The sequence below is a fragment of the Marmota monax genome, unplaced genomic scaffold, assembly GCF_021218885.2.
Source record: "Marmota monax isolate L192 unplaced genomic scaffold, Marmota_monax_Labrador192_F-V1.1 WCK01_AAM20220418_F8-fsc01255, whole genome shotgun sequence".
In the NCBI taxonomy this organism is placed as follows: Eukaryota; Metazoa; Chordata; class Mammalia; order Rodentia; family Sciuridae; genus Marmota; species Marmota monax.
Genome location: NW_026694991.1, coordinates 35541 through 53486, shown reverse-complemented (window position 1 = coordinate 53486; position 17946 = coordinate 35541). Strand labels below are relative to the sequence as shown.

General features: G+C 31.1%; 1 pseudogene; it reads left to right on the top strand.

Annotated features, from left to right (window-relative positions):
- Positions 1 to 17946, top strand: part of LOC124081299 (zona pellucida-binding protein 1-like) — a 60884-nt pseudogene that overhangs the window by 11526 nt on the left and 31412 nt on the right.

Here is a 17946-nt window from a genome sequence, read left to right as displayed (position 1 = left end):
CACCATGCACAAAAGTTAACTCAAAATGGATCAAGGATCTAGGAATTAAACCAGAGACTCTGCATCTAATAGAAGAAAAAGTAGGCCCTATACTCCATCACGTGGGACTAGGCCCCAACTTCCTTAATAAGATGCCTATAGCATAAGAATTAAAACCAAGAATCAACAAATGGGATGGATTCAAACTAAAAAAGTTTTTTTCTCAGCAAAAGAAATAATATTTGAGGTGAATAGGTACCCTACATCCTGGAAACAAATTTTTATCCCTCAAACATCAGATTGAGCTCTAATCTCTAGGGTATATAAAGGGCTCAACAAGATAAGCACCAAAAAAACAAATAATCCAATGAATAAATGGGCCAAGGACCTGAACAGACACTTTCAGAAGAGGATATACAATCAATCAACAAATATATGAAAAAATGCTCATCATCTCTAGCAATCATAGAAATGCAAATTAAAACTACTCTAAGATACCATCTCACTCTAGTAAGAATGGCAGCCACTATGAAGACAAACAACAAAAAGTGCTGGCGATGATGCAGGGGAAAAGGTACACTCATAAACTGCTGGTGGGACTGAAAATTGGTGCAGCCAATTTGGAAAGCAGTATGGAGATTCCTTGGAAAGCTGGGAATGGAACCACCATTTGACCCAGCTATTCCTCTTCTTGGACTATACCCAGAGGACCTAAAAACAGCATACTACAGGGACACAGCCACATCAATGTTTATAGCAGCACAATTCACAATAGCTAAACTGTGGAGCCAACCTAGATGTCCTTCAATGGATGAATTGATAAAAAAATGCGGCATTTATACACAATGGAATATAACTCAGCACTAAAAAACAATAAGATCATGGCATTTGGAGGGAAATGGATGGCATTAGAGCAGATTATGCTAAGTGAAGTTAGCCAATCCCAAAAAAACAAATGCCTAATGTCTTTTCTAATATAAAGGGGGTGACTCAAAATGGGGGTAGGGAGGCAGATCATGGGAGGAAGATTACCTCTAGATAGGGAAGAGGGGTGGGAGGGAAAGGGAGGGAGAATGGGAATTGCATGGATGGTGGAAGGAGACCCTCATCATTATACAAAATACTGTATGAAGATGTGAATTTGGTGTCAACATATCTTATATACACAGATATGGTAAATTGTGGTATAAAGGTGTATTAAGAATTATAATGCAAATAATAATAATAATATAATAAATAATAATAAAGCTCATGTAAAAAATAAATAAATAAAAATTTTAAAAAATAAAATAAATTAAAAGTATGTGTTTATCTACAACTAAAAAAAGAAAGATTGTATTCTACAGTCTTTATAGAATACAATTCTAAAATTGTATTCTATAATTCATTGTCTTAGTAACAAACTTCTGCAATTTACATGATAATAATTCTCAATGGTTATTGGCAGAATAGGTAGGGGTAAGTGCAGGCTCATTACCAATGATGCCTTAAAAGGAAAAGCACAGATGATGGTCCAATGCCAAAGAAAGATCTTTGGGGCATACAATATGCTGTTATTTTCATAGTTGAAATATGGATTGTAATTTGGTCATTGAGTAAATCTGACATCTTATTAAAGCATGGCACAATTAAATATTTTAATTTGCTTGCTAAAAAAAGAAAACAGTTTCTCTATAATGCAAAGTATTATAATACCTTTATAGGTATTATTTTAACAATCTACTTAAATAATAATTTGTGTTCAGGTTTTTAGTCAATCCAGAGTTTATTTGTATTTGGTATGAGGTATAAATCTAAATTCAACTTTATAAATATAATTATGTGTGTGTATGAATTTTTGCCATCATTTATTAACCTGTAGTATTTCCAGTGATGAGATACTTCTATCAGATATCAGTTTTTTATACTTCTTTTTTCCCTTAGAAACACTACTGTTTGTTCTTAAACCATACTATGATTTTATTTAGTGTAACTTCATAATATTTCTTAATAATTTTTATTGTTGGTGTCTCCTCTTCCCTTTTATAGAAGTTTTAGACATTCATAAAGCTTTAATTTTCCAAATACTGTGTTTGTGTGTGTTTTTGTGTGCACACTTGTGCATGTATGGTGTGGATTGAACCCAGATTCTTGAACATGCTCAGGCAGTGCTCTATCACTAAGTTACAACCTCAGCTCCAAAATACATCTTAGAGTCAGTATTCAAGAATTGAATTTCTGGAAACTGATTATACAAATAAATAAATATATGTATGTTTATATACATATCCATAACTTGGCAATTAAAAACTATGTATATTCTCCCATGATTTCTTTGTGAGTAACTTTGTCTTTTTTTAGAGTCTAAAAATCTTCCTTGCAAAGGTCTTATCTGACTACAGAATAATTTCAGTGTATCATTCTCTGTTATCTCCCTTCTTGTAACATGGTTTAATGTATTGTTGATTTTCAGCAATATTATTTATTTTTGTATGTTGACATTGCATTGGGAACTTCTTTTGGATTCACCTGTTGTTGTTGTGATTGAAATGTGTACAGGAGTTTTAGTGGAAATTAGTGCCATTACAATAATGGCATGGATACTATCAAAGAGCCAAAGTAAAATTGTGCATATTTGTGTTGATTTTTGAAATATGAGACATTAGGTACTTTCATGAATAAAATCACAAAGGAGTGATAATCAGTACTGCTTTGGCCTGGTTAAGGAATTGAATGTGAAAGGAGGTGTGGTGAGATACATTGAAAAAGATTGACAAAAATTCATATATATATATATATATATATATATATATATATATATATATATATATGAAAAAAATTTATATATATATATATATGAATTGGAACTTAGATTTATGTTTCATACCAAATACAAATAAATTCTGGGTTGAAAAAATGGTATTGGAGAAGATAGAAGCCAGTATATGATGTTGAGGAGGGAAAATTTATGGGGTAAGTGCTTATTCAAGAAGTTAGAAAAGAGGAAAAAAAGTTTCAGCTGAGAAATATAGGACAGAAAAAGAAGAACAGAAATTCATGAGACCACAATAAAATAGTACAGTTTAGTGGAATCAAAAACTTTTTTTTTTGGAAATTTTAATAGATACATTTTTGGTAAATTTTTTATGAGAAAATAAAGTACAAAAAAGTGTTGCAAATGAAGATAGTGAAATTAAAAAAATCATTACAATCTGAAAAAAATTTTCGTAATAACTTTAATAACTAGTTTAAATATAAATTTCTAAACTAGCTTCCAGTAAATTACTTAGTAGACTTATAACCAAGTAAATTCAGCCTTGTTAATGCAAAAAAATTTTTCCTATTCTCTTTTTTAAAAAAAAATGTACCAGGAAAATAAATTACATATTCCTTCAGAAAAAATTTACAGATAGGAGTCTTCCCAGTTCATTTCATGTGGCCATTATAATCTTAGATCTGATATTCATCTTAATTATAATAAATATTGAAAATGAATATGAAATATATCATAATAAATGCTTAAAATGATAAAAGAACCAAGAGTAGTATAAAGAAATTACACACATTTCCATTTTTGAACATAGTTGCAAGGAGCCTAAGAAAACGTTTGTAAATGATATCTAACAATAATTAAGTAAAATAGCATGACCAGTTTCATTTATTTCAGGAAAGTAAACTTTTAATATCAAGGATTCATTTAAATTCGTTCAAGAAGGAACAAGCTATATGATGACCTCAAACATATAGAAAAAGTTTAAAATTCAATACCAATTTATGATAAAAACAAATCACTTAGAAGTTTTCAGAACCTGTAAAGGGATATACATATGTGAAAGTACTTTCAAGAAACATCATTTTTTAATTTTTATTTTTTATTTATATATGACAGCAGAATGCATTACAATTTTTATTACATAAATAGTGCACAATTTTTCATATCTCTGGTTGTATACATAGTATATTCACACCAATTCGTGTCTTCATATCTGTACTTTGGATAATAATGATCATCACATTCTACCATCATTAATTACCCTATGCCCTCTCCTTTCCCTTCCAACCCTTCTCCCCTATGTAGAGTTCATCTATTCCTCCCGTGCTCCCTCTCCGTAAAGAAACATCATGTTTTATGGCAAAACTTTAAAGGCAGTCTCTTTAAAGTTAAGAACAATTTTCATTTTCAGAAACAATTTTAATTTTATTTATTTATTTATTTTAAATTTTATTTAGAGACAGAGTCTTGCTGAGTTGCTTAAAGCCTCGCTAAATGGCTGAGGATGGCTTTGAACTCACAATCCTCCTGCCTCAGCTTCCAGAGCTGCTGGTATTAATAAGCATGCACTACAGTGCCTGGCTAACAATTTTTATTTTAATGAATCACAAAAATCTTTGCATATGGTGAATCAGTGAAGAGTTAGCATTTTCTAAAAGCTTACTTATGAGTGAATGCAAAACAATTGAATCTTTACAGTATTCCTTTTTTATCTTCTGAAGAGTATTATTTTTACTCATCATAATTCTTTAAATTTTAAAGCAGGATGGGACATAGTGCTTAATATTTAAACTTAAAGCATGTTTTTGTTTACTTTTATGGGTTATAGATAGTGTCTGTGGATTATTTTATCCAGTAGTTTGTGTTATATCATTGTAAATAATGTATTATTCCTCCAATTTAAACTATTTATAACTTCTGCTCGTTTAATGTCTTTATAATACACATCAAGTCTAGATAAAGAATCATATTAATTTTGTGTAATTTAAGTTATACTCTGAGGGATGTAGTCAGTATGTGTGAGCTCTGAATAAAAAGTACCAGTGCATTATGTTCACGTTGAGGACATAAGCTTGCGTGATCAAACACAAACATATTCACTAACACACAGATGCTCACACATATACACAAGATACATTGTGTTGTTTTAATGTTAGTTACATAGTTGCAGTGAAATTTAGCTCATATCATCAAGTAATAGAAAAAAATAATCCAAAGAAATATTGCAAGAGATTGTTACCCAGTCTATAAAAATATAAGGCGCATACAGAAAGAAAGAACATAAAATGTTATTGGAACATTTTAATATTTTATTTTCAGTGAAAGTATATGTCATGCTCCATCAAAAGAGTCCACATGTGCTATGTGTAACCCAACGACTGCGAAATTCCGAACTGATAGATCCATCATTCCAATGGCATGGGCCTAAAGGAAAAATTGTTTCAGGTAGGATTTTATTTCAACTATCATAATTAAAAAGATGAATCTGAAATGTACTCAGAGCTAAAAAAAACAATACTCATATCTCACCTATTTATCTATTTCTTCAATTATTTTTCTTGTAATTTCTTTCTGGATAGGTCTACCATTAGATGGTGTTACTATATTTTACTTTTCTTTATTCCACATAGACATACCAGAAGATTGAGGTATTTGGAGAGTTCTCTAAGCATCTCTGTTCCAAAAAACATTGTTTCTTCATATACAAATTAATTTATATATCTGACTTCCTTACCATTTTATCTATTCACCTTCATATTTTAGTTTAAATGCATATTTTAATTTTATTCTAAATTTCTAATTTGATAAAAGCTTATATATTTATATATATATAAATTATATATATTTTAGATTTTTTTATATAGATTTTATATAGATTTTTATATAGATTATTTAGATTTTATATATACTTTAGATTTTTTTTAAAAAGAGAGAATTTTTAAATATTTATTTATTTAGTTAGTTTTTTCGGTGGACACAACATCTTTATTTTATTTTTATGTGGTGCTAAGGATCGAACTCAGCAAGCTGTGCATGCCGGGTGAGCGTACTACCGCTTGAGCCACATCCCCAGCCCTAGATGGTTTTATTTATTATTTTGCTGGTAGTATGGACTAATGAATTTCATACTAAAGATGTGTTTGATGAAGTACCTAATCATTTTTACATATCCTCAGAGGAAAGGTGTTTTTTTAAAATTAGTTTCCTTTTCTTTCCTTTAAAAAACCATTTATAGATTAGAGATAATACCTGTGGATTAAAATCTGCAAGATTATATTACTTATCATAGATGAAGGAAAGTATAATTATTCACAGTCTTCCTAAAGAGGCTTTTGTAGGAAATATTTATTTTGTAACATGTTTTAATTTATATTTTTATTTAATTGAGGGATGTTCATTTTCATAATACTAATGTTCATCCTAAATATTTCAAACTTTAAAGAATTAATCTCTTTAGGGGAGGTGTTTTTGGTTCTTTGAAAGTGAGTCATCTACTATCCTGTAGTCAGTGACTATGTGGTAGATGCCATTGTGCTGGGTTTTGTGGGAGATAAAAATATCAGATATAACTTCTGCCTCATTACAGTAACATACAAGGAACAGTTGTACCATGTATTCACGGAATCGGAAGAAGTCAGTAAAAGAAATTCTAAGAGTTTTGGTAGTGGTAACTTATTTAAATCAGTGAAATGGTTCAAGTGTAAAACCACTTGATACTGAAAATATAATCACATTTTGTTTTTGTTGTTCCCTAATAGCAGCATATAATATGAAATTATAATTTAAATACATTCTATATTTGGTATTGAAACTGTTAAGTTGAAAAGTAGAAGCATTTAAATGTGAATTTTTCTGTTGTGTTTGTTGGTTCTTTGATTTGGAAATTGAAATTTGAAACATTTTCTTCTCTAAGTTGGCCAGGTTTTGTTTGCAGTTTATACCACAAAGTATAGTATGTAATTCAATTTATCCTTTAGGAGTAAGCAGTATTTTATTTTACTTTGTGGTTATTTCCAGGTAAGGATAAAATCACATCAATACAGTGATTTTTATGTATATAAAAACTATTGTCATTGAATTCTTACATTCTAACTTGGTGATTGTGACATCTTATAGTTCATCGTCTACCAGGTTTTAAAGTTTATTAATCATACGGTCACTTTTATTTCAGAAAGAATGGCTAAAGCTTTAATTTTCTTACAGTTTGTAAAGGAGAAAAGCACCTTTGGACTGTAGCTTAAAGTATACTGCACTTTAGTTATTTACTCAATATTCTAAAGATAGACTAAAATTGAACCAAAGAAATTATATGATTATGTAATTAGTTGTATATTCCTTTGGGAAAAATATTCAATTGTTTAGATATGTTGTGAAATGTGGGGGACGATTCTTATATTTGGTCAATCTGTCTCTTATTCATGTATTCATTTACAAAATAATGCATATCTTGTGAAAAGTTCTGTACTTCTCACTCTAACCCTGATAGTCCTCTGATGAGTTATCTCTTTTTGATGTGTCAACTTTCCCACTTTTCTAAATGCTTACACAAATGTATATAAGCACACACACACATTCATGTGTTTGGTTTCCCCTATAACCTACTCTTACCATGTTTAAGAATAATATAGATTATACTTATCATATTTTAATTTTATATTTTGAAATATCTTACATATACAAATGTTTATAAGATATATGGGAGTTTTGAAGCACAGTAACACAAACAACCTTTAACCTGCTGTTAAAATTTAAGATACACTATTAGCAAGACTGTTGGACTTCCCAGTAAGTTGCTTTAAAATCTCTTTCCTGAATCTTCAAGCCCCACCTCCTCCAGGCAAACATTTTCCTGAATACTTAACAGATTTTTTCTTTTCCTTTTCTTTGTACATTTACCATGTGAGTTTATATATATGTATATTCTTTTATGTATGTTTTCTAAAGGTGTATATTTTGGCTTAGTTTGTGAATTTTTTTTCACATTTTTCTTTTCCCTCCTCTGACAGTGTTCTTATGAATGATGGATAAAAATTTATATATTTAAGATGTACATGTGACATATTGATACAGGTAGACATAAATAATTGCTACATTTGTGTTACTAACGTATAGATTATTTCATATGATTGCCTTTTTCTCATGAGAACACTTAAGAATTATACTTTATTAGCAGAATTCAAGTATACAGTACGTTATTGTGAACTATCAGTACATTATTGTGAACTATAGTCATGATGATATATGTCATTTCCAAAAATTATTTATCTTCTAATTGATAATTCATGCCCTTGCACCAACAGCTGGCAGTTTACCCCATCTCTATCCCCTAATAATAACTCTTTTCTGTTTATATAGTTTGGCTTTTTTAGATTCCATGTATAAGTAACATCATGCATATATGCCTTTCGGTGTCTGGCTTATTCACTTAACGGTGAATTTTATAAATATAATAATATGTATATAAGAGTTACTATGTATGAGATAGTATTCTAAACAATTTACACATTCTTTATTTAATTTTCACAATAACCTTTTCCAGTAAGTACAGCAATTTTTTCCATTTATATATTGGAAAGAAAAGGCATTGGTTGAATAAGGTGTATTTCTGAAGTCGAAAGTGATTGCAGTCTGACTTACAGAGTTTGTAGATACAGTCTCAATGAGGAATAAATAGGATTATCACCAGTGTATGAATTTTGGTAGTTTGCAAATTTCAAGGAATTTGTCCAGCTTGTTGGATTTTTCAGCTTGTCAATTTTATGTGTACAAAATTGTAGTAAAAAAGTAGTTGTAATATATTCCTATCTTTTAAATATATTCAGGTTCTATGGCAGTGTGGCCCTATTCCTTCCTGATTGATTGTTGATTCTGCCCTCTTTGTTTTTGTTCTTTCTGGCTACATGTTCAAAAATGTATCATCTTTTTGAAGGATTGGCTTTGTGTTTCATTGACTTTCTCTTATTTTTCTGTTTTCAAACTATTGATTTGTTTTTCCCATATTATTTCCTTTGTGTCTAATTTGCATGTCTTTTTCTTTTGCTGGTGGTAGAATTCTGGATTGGCAGTTTTTTTTTTTTCTTTCAACATTCTAAAGATGACACTTATTTTTACTAGCATAATTTCTAATGAGAAATCTGCTGTGTTTCTTTGTCTTTCTGTGATTGATGTATCATATTTTTTTTTCTAATACCATTGGCTTTTCATTTTTGGCAATTTGATTCTATTTTTTTTCTTTGTGGTATTGGTGATTAAACCTAATCATCACTGAGCTACATCCCAGCTCTTTTTATTATTTTATTTTTATTATTATTTTTTTTTTCTTTTTGGATTTTTTTCAAACTTTAAGCCTTTATTTAGTAATTCAATGTCAAAATACAAACAACAACAACAACAACAAAAAAAAACAACAACAAAAAACACAGAATTCTTTATTTTGGCCGTTTCTAAATTGTCATCTCTTACACTATTGCTTCTGCCATTATTTTTCTCTTCTCCTTCTGAGATTTCACTCATGCCTTTTTTTAAAAAAAATAATTTATTTGTTTTTAGTTATACATGACAGTATAATGCATTTATGCACTTTGATATATCATATTGTTTTATTTTGAGACAGTGTCTTGTTATGTGGCTTATGGCATTACTGAGTTGTTGTGTGTGGCTGGCCTCAAACTTGAAAACCTCCTTTCTCAGTTTCCTGAGTTACTGGTATTATAGACATGCACCACCATGCCCAGTGATTTGATTCTTTTGTGTATATTTTTGTTTGGTTGTTATATTTTTCTGCATGTGTTTTCTGAGATTTTTGGATCTGTAGTTTGACATCATTAGTTTTTGAAAATTCTCAACTGTTGTGTCTTCAAATACCTTTGGCCCCATTCTGTGCCACCACATCTTCTATAATTCCCTGATATTCTATCACACTTACACAACCCTTTCTAATATAGTACTGTAGATTTCATATTTTCTTTTTTTCTTCTCCTTGTGTTTCAATAAACACTTTGAATAAGTGTATAGTTTTAGTATTTCAATTAATCATTTCTGTACTTTGAATTTCTCTTCTAAAATTACTTAACTGATATTATATATTGTCTCTGTTTTCCAGTATATCTTTTGTCACATTAATTATTTTAAATTAATCATCAATAATTTTTATACCTATGCCATGAATAAGTCTTGTCCTTAGCATTGCTTGTTATCTTGTGAATGTGCCAATTTTTTTGCCTTTTCATATGACAATTTTTATTGAAGTTGGACATTTTGACTAGGAAAGTAGATATTTTTCTGCTTTGAGATAATCATCCTTTAATGTTAGGGATGTGTTAATTTAGTAAAAAGTTTTCAGACTTTGATATTGATTGTTGCCACGACTGTATTCAGTTCATTGAAATCTTCAAATACCCTTAAAATGTTTAAGGTATAGTTGGATTCATTAGAATTTTTTTCCAGTGTGTAATCTTTCCTTGGATTTCTTATTTTGGACAGTTGCCCAGAAAGTCCTTCTTGCAGCCCTGCCAGCATTATTCCACTGCTTTCTTTTTTTAAAAAAAAAATTAAATGTTTATTAGTGATTGATAATTCAGAAAGAGGGACATTCTCTGAATTGATTCAGTTTTAATCTTTGACAAACATAAGATCTCAATTTCTTGGGAATTTAGCCTTCATGATTGCTCTGGGTCCTCCTCCAGCTGTAATTCTGACCTAGCACTTCTTCCTGACTTTTTGCCAAGGCTGAAACATTTTTTCCTACTTCCTGTTTCTTGAGCTGCAACAAGCTTCTCTAGCACTGTAGGTAACAGTTTTGTTTCTCTCTGTATTTAAAAGCTTTATTCCATTAGGAGGTGTGGGGAAAAGTGTGTGTGGGTAGAGTTTTGGCAAAACCTACATTCTTCTAGCCAGCTCCTGTGGAAAGCTTGTTTCCTTTGATCTTTCTGTTTGCATGGGAGGAGTTTGTGAATAAAAAACTTATAACATTGCACAATTTTCTAGTGTGTGATCCCTTGAGGGTTCATTTTCTTACATTGGTCTTCACTTGGCTTTTAACAACTTATCAAAAAATTTTGGCTGAATCTTCTTACCATGTTAGTCAAATTTCTGTGGCTATGACAAAATGCCTGACACAGACACTTAAAAGGAGGAAGGACTTATTTTGACTCACAGTGTTGGAGGTTTCAATTCATAATCAGTTGGCCTGTTTGTAGGCCTTAGGTGAGGTAGGGCATCATGGCCAGGACATGTGGTGAAACAAAGCTGTACATCTCATGGCAGCTATGAAGCTGAGTGTCACTTTAATAACCAAAGTTAGCCCTTTCACCCCAAAATCCATTAAGCTGTGAATCAAAAATGAATTAATTCACTGAGGTCAAAGTTATAATGATCTAGTCATCTTCCCAAGACCCCATTTCTGAACCCTGCTGCATTGGGGACCAACTCCTCAACGCATGAGCTTTGTGGGGTCATTTTGGATCTAAACCATAACCACAATTTATGTAGCAGCTGAAAAAATATGCTCAGATCTTTGTTCTGCTTTTAAGCTCTATCTATTCTCAGATATGCCCTACCACCTCAATTTCTTTATAAATCAAGAAAAACTGTTAATTGGCAGCTTTTCCTTGGTCTTTCCTTATTGTAACGATGGGTTTGTACTATTACATTCATTTTCCTTTTCTGAGCTGAAATCAGAAGTATAAACCTATTTCAAAAATAATTAGCTATAATTAAGTTAGCTTAAATTTTGTTAATTTTAGAGCTTTAAGACATGGACTTCTAGAGATCTAGTTCAACTCTGAATTTTTATATACGCTAGAAAGGAAGAATTACTAACTAATGAAACATTAATATTGAATATCTGTTGCTGCATATGTTCTCAAAACTGTCTTATCAATGTCAAGTACATAGCACTTGGGTTCATGAATTTCCATTTAGACTTAGTCACTTAAGGGTCTATGAAATGATCACTAACAAGCAATATTATAGAATGAGTCCTTCTGTAGAATATGACATTCTCTGGATATCTTTTGAAAGAGTAATTTTTAATTTTTTTAATAGTCAGATGGCATTTTATTATAGTTTTAATGCTACTTAGTTTTCTGTAACTCATAGTATTTAACATTTGTAGTAGATATTTAAATAGATATTTTGATACATTTGTTGATACTTTTTGTGTGGCAAACTTTCATTTCAAATTATTGCCAAGAAATATATGACCTCATTGATGATTTCTTTAAAATTTACAGGCACTTTCTGTTGTATTAATGTGAGGTGATTGGTCTGTTGAAATAGATATCAAACACCTGCAAGCTCTGTAATCTATTTTAGGAGAGTTAACATGTTAACATTAATATGTAATTTTTTATTAAAAGATATTCATGAAAAAAGGCATTACAATAGAAATGTATTCTAAATTTATATCACGTTTTTCAGCTTCATCCAGAATATAGAAATGGGAGTTCTCAAGGCATATTGCTCTATGTAAATTGCTTGAGGGTGGGTATATCCATCATTTCTCCTTCAATATCTGAAGCAAGGCTTAGCATGTACTAAAAACTCAATCAGTATTTATATAATTAATTAATAATGAAAATTGCAGCATTAAGAATACTCATCTTTGTCTTAATTTGAAGAATTTTTTAACTTAAAATTTACAAGTATTTAATCATTTACTTAAAATAGGAAAAGGTAGACATCCGTTTCCTGAGATAATTCTAATGAATGGAATATTAAATTATTAGGTAAATTTTAATACCTAGAATGTTTCTGATACAAAAGTGTAGTTATAAACTTTCAGAATAAAATATTACTTGAATGATAATGTATAGACTTTGCAGATACCTTCATATTTATTATAATTGTTACATAGAACAATTCTACGTAGACTGTCAAATATCGTGATTCTTCATTGTACAAATGAAAGAGTTGTACTTCAGAAAGATTAAGTAGTTAACAAGATTAAGTAGTTAACAGTATTAACAAGTAGACTTCAAACCCAGGGCTTAATACCTCAAAGTCACATTTATTTATTTTCCATTTTACAATAATAGCTTTTTTCTTATGTGATACTTCATAAGGTATGTTGAAACAAAATTGGAGTTTATGTCCTATTCTGACTCCCAATACTGCACCTCTGTTGTTCTGTGACCTTGGGCAAGTCAGATGATCTAATATTCTATATGTTTTCTTTTTCATCCCTCAAGGTTATAACCCAATTTTTGCTTTACACTCTGTGTAGTGACAGAAATATTTATTAATGATAATATTTTGTTAGCTTTTCTTCTATTGTTTTATCAATTTCATACACAGTTTGTAAGCTTATTGAAGTCAGAAATAATTCATCATTTAAAATATGTAGTATTTTATAGTATATATAGATATATACTATATAAAATAACATTATGTATTTATTTTGTATATAATATATATAATTCATGTTTATGTATATACATTTAATGTATTTGTGTATCTATATATACTATATTTATGATAGTGCTCTGCTCAATGTAAGGGGTGAATTATGAACTTATTATGTTCATTACATTGTTAGTGTCTTAATCACACAGTTGATGAACTTTGATTAGTGAAAATCTGAAACTAAGAAGGTCAGCCTGGCACCCACTGTACCTGAAGCAATGTTTAGCTCTGCTCCCTACTCCTTTTAATGACTGTGTAGATAAATTTTGGTGGTTTGACTCTGCTTAATAACTGTTTTGTATTTTTCCTGTCTTATGTAATTTAAGCAACTGTATCTTATTGCTTTATTAGAAAACAGCACTGCACAAGTAACATCCACAGGAAGCCTTATATTTCAGAACTTCGAGGAGGCTATGAGTGGAGTTTACACATGTTTTCTTGAGTATAAACCTACTGTGGAAGAAATTGTTAAAAATCTTCAACTAAAATATCTTGTATATGGTAAGAAATGAATTTAATTGTATATCATTTATTTATTTTTTCTTTTTGGTACTGAGAGTTGAACCTAGAGTCAGTCTACCATTAAAGTACATTCCAGGCCTTTTATTTATTTATTTTTAATTTTGAGATAAGGTTTCACTAAGTGACTCAGGGCCTCACTGAGTTGCTGAGGCTTACCTGGAATTTGTGATCCTCTTGCCTCAGCCTCCTGAGCTGGTGGATTATAGGCATGCACCACCAACATGGATTAATATTCCTTAATGTTTTAAAATACTTAAATATTTTAACAGTATTGTTTTAAAGGGAAATTGCTATTTTGGTCTTTTTTAATTAAAATGAATCTGCCATGCTTATTTTACTTTGTGTAGTTTAATGTGGTTGGGGCACAGAATAGTTAATGGGGCTTAGTTTTTTGTTTTTTTTTTTTTTAAAGAGAATGTCATGATGTATATACATTTAAGTTTTTTAATGAAAGTAGGGGCTGTATAAATCATGTTTTCTGATGGTGATTTGATTTATTGTGTACCACTCTTAAATTCTAAGTATCATGATTACTAGTACACTGCCATTTCCTAAATCAGTATTAGGTAGCACATTGTATATTCCTTTCCTAAAAGTTTGATTGTTAATGCACAGAATTAAGAAAGAAGGAATGCATTTGATTTTAGCTTAGAAAGACTCAGTTTGGATTTCTGCTTTATAGAACTATAAGATAATAACTGTGCTATTTAAGCAATTAAATTTGTGGTTATGTGTTATAGTAGTGTTATGTTTTGGATATAAAGTATTCCCCAAAAGCTTATATGTGCAACAATACAAGATGGTTTAGAGGAGAAATGATTGGGCTACGAAAGCCTTAATCTAATCAGTGGATTAATCTCCTGATGGGGATTAACTGATTGGTAAATGAAGGAGGGTAGTGTGTGGCTGGAGGAGGTGGGCAGTGGGGGTGTAGCTTTTGGGTATATATTTTGTACCTGGATAGTGGAGTCTTTTTCCTCTCTCCTTCCTGATCATCATGTGAGCTGCTTCTCTCTGCCACACTCTTCCACTATGATATTGTGCCTCACCTTGAGCCCTGAGAAATGGAGCCAGCTTCTGCCTTTCATGGAGATAATCCTCCAACTGGGAGCTAGGGTCAGAGAGAGCCCTGTGTTCTCCTCTATACCAGTTAGCATGGAATCATCATCTCTTCTGCTGTGCTGAGGGGCAGAAAGGGAATAGTTCTTGGCCCAAATACTTGCTTCATATGATTACTGTTCTGACTTTACATTTTCTTGAATAAATGTTTCTTCACTTTTTCTATGCATATCTTAATACTATAGTATGATGTTCTCTTAAGAAAAACTCCTATGTAATTATAAGAGATACACATCACTTTTTTCATGTAGAACCATTTTTAGTGTAACAACAACAGATATCTTGGTCATCATTGTTAATAGTGATAACAGTTAACTTTTTAAGAATTTTAGAAACCATGTCCCTACCATCATGAGCTTGACAGCTTCCTCATATGTGAAGACAGCTGAGTTTTACTTCTTTTGACTTCGTTTAATGGAATTGGTCAGTATTTGGAAGCTTTGTATATAGTGAACCAATAGTGTTTGAATTGCTTGAACATAATGTTACAAAACCCTGCATGGGCAGAAAATACTCATTCAAAGTACTAGAAATTAATGGATGGATACTTCATTAATATGGTTTCAGATTATACCATCCAACAAATTTTTAAGAAATCCCCCACTTGGTGAATGTGTGTGATGTCAAAAAAAGAACCTTCATGGTTACCTGAAAAGATTGCTTTCTTTCCAATTATATACCTGTATAAGAAAATATTTTTATGTTCATATATCAACTTGAACGCAGAAATAAATTTAAGAATATAGTGGAATTATATGAAACCAGGCCTTTAAAAATGGCAAAACATAAAACAATACTATTTTCTCTCTGTTTTTGAAAAGATATTGTCCTAAAATGTTTTTATGTTATCTAGTGGATTTATTTTCACTTTTATTGAGTATATATTTTTAAAGTTTCTATTTTAATCTCTAGTACTGTATATATTGATACATAAAACCCAAATGAAAGTTTTTATGTGATCCTCAGTAATTTTTAAAAATGTGAAGAGAACATAAGACAAAAAGTTTTGAAGATACCTGCTATAGATTTTAATCATTGTCATCTATTTTAGATACTGTTTCTTCTAATTATAATATATAATTTATGTATTGATTTTTATGTCATTTTTATCATTTTCATTTCTTCTAGACTTGTTTCTTTTTTTCTAAACTTTCTGATTTTAATTGGAGGATTTTAGTTTACAAGCTGTTGGGGGAGTCTTTGCACATTAGTTGATTCCTTACAATGATGTAAGGGACACAGCATATAGTTGTGTCATAGGTGAGGTGAAAGATAAACAATAGGATCATCAAGGGTAAAGAGGCATAGGAAATCTTTGTAAAAGATCCCTACACTCTCCTTCACTGAGGGGTTGCATGGAGCCTTCTCCTTTCTTCAGTAGTGAAAGTCTAGTAACATGTGCCATGTTTCTGCCCAGAGATGCAGTAGAATCTCAGTAGCCAGTGTTAATTAGGAACTAATCAGGTGCCTAGGCATTCTGTGCCTACCAACTATAAAAAAATCAAGCCTCTGAGAAGACAGACAGGTGTGTTCAGAGCCTCAACTGGGAAACAGTTTTATGATGGTGGTGGGGGGGATCCATCTGTGTAGGGAAATATTTACTAGCCAAAAGCCAACCCTACAAACAGCCTCTACTTTCTTGTTAACTCATATACATGAAATAATCCTGTATTATTGTGTGTGTCTATGTAGACTTCCACTAGGCATTCAGAAGAAAGTACTTTTGAGATAGTGAGAATGTTTTGACAGTATGTTGTTTTATATTCAGACTTCTGCCTGAGGCAATAGCTTGATATGTTGCAAATTTCTGGAAAGCAAAAGTTGCTCTTAAAATCCACAGGTAGAGAGGCACTTGCTTTGTCTCCATGCGTTATCATGAGACTTGCTCTAGTTTACAGCTCTGACTTCATGTGTTCAATTATTTCATGTGACATTTGTATGCATTATATGTAGTTGATATTATAAATCATGATGTATGTTTATGTATATACATGATAAATGTGTGCATTATTTATTTTATGCTATAGTTGAATCAGTGTGTGACAGATTTATAAGATTTGTATCTAGGCATATTCTTTGTTTTCAGTGTTCTTGTTTACTCTTTGATGAACCTCTTTCTCCTGGTAACATCTTTATTTTTAGTTTATAGGATATTTTTCCTGTTTGTTCCTTTATTACTTCACTGTTTTGTCTCTCCTTCTGGAACTCATTTTGTTTGACATTAGTTATCTTGGATCTCTCTTCCTTATTTTATGTTGCTCTTGTAATTTTGTTTCTTTATTACTATATGCTGTTTGAGACCATTGTGTGGTTCTCATTCCTGGTCATAGATGAAACCAGTGGATATTTCTTTAGCAATTAGAAGCTGTCTAGTGTTTATATAAAAAACAGAAGTAACTAAGAAAGTAGATAGAATCCTAGTTTCGATAGTGTAACTTAAACGAGTAGGTAGGAGCTTGGTGCACATGCCTGTAATCCCAGAGGCTCAGGCCGAGGCAGGAGTATCTTGAGTTCAAAACCAGCCTCAGTAATTTAGCAAGTCCCTGAGCAACTCAGTGAGACCCTTTGTCTAAATAAAATATAAAAAAAAAACACCCTGGGGATGTGCCTCAGTGGTTAAGTGTCCCTGATTTCAATCCCTGGTAACAATAACAACAATAAAAGTCAGATAGTGGAAAAATGGCAGCATTCACTTCATTGTAAGTGGAGAATTCTTCTTCAGCAGTGTAAGCCAGGAGCAGGCAGGGACACCCCTCTGGTTGACTGAAGAACATTGGAGCTCTCTATATTTGAGGTGAACTTTCTGATCTTTGGTATTGTTATGGATTACTTGTCATTTTTATATTTCTTGTATCTCTTCAGTGAGACTTGAGGATGGGCTTGAAAAAAAAGTGTTGGCAATTGTATAACTGTAAGATGAAGAAATGTTAAGTCTGAGCATCACATTATAGTGGTTCAGAGCACAAACTCTGGGGCAAGACTCCCTAGGTTATATTCTTAATGTTTTTATTGGTTCTTGTTAGAGATACATGACAGTAGAATGTATTTTGATTTTTTATGTGTACATTGAGTATTCTTGTGGTTGTACATGATATAGAGTTTCAATAATGAACATAGAAATGTTATGTCAAGTTCATTCTACTGTATTTTCTATTCTCATCCTTCCTCCT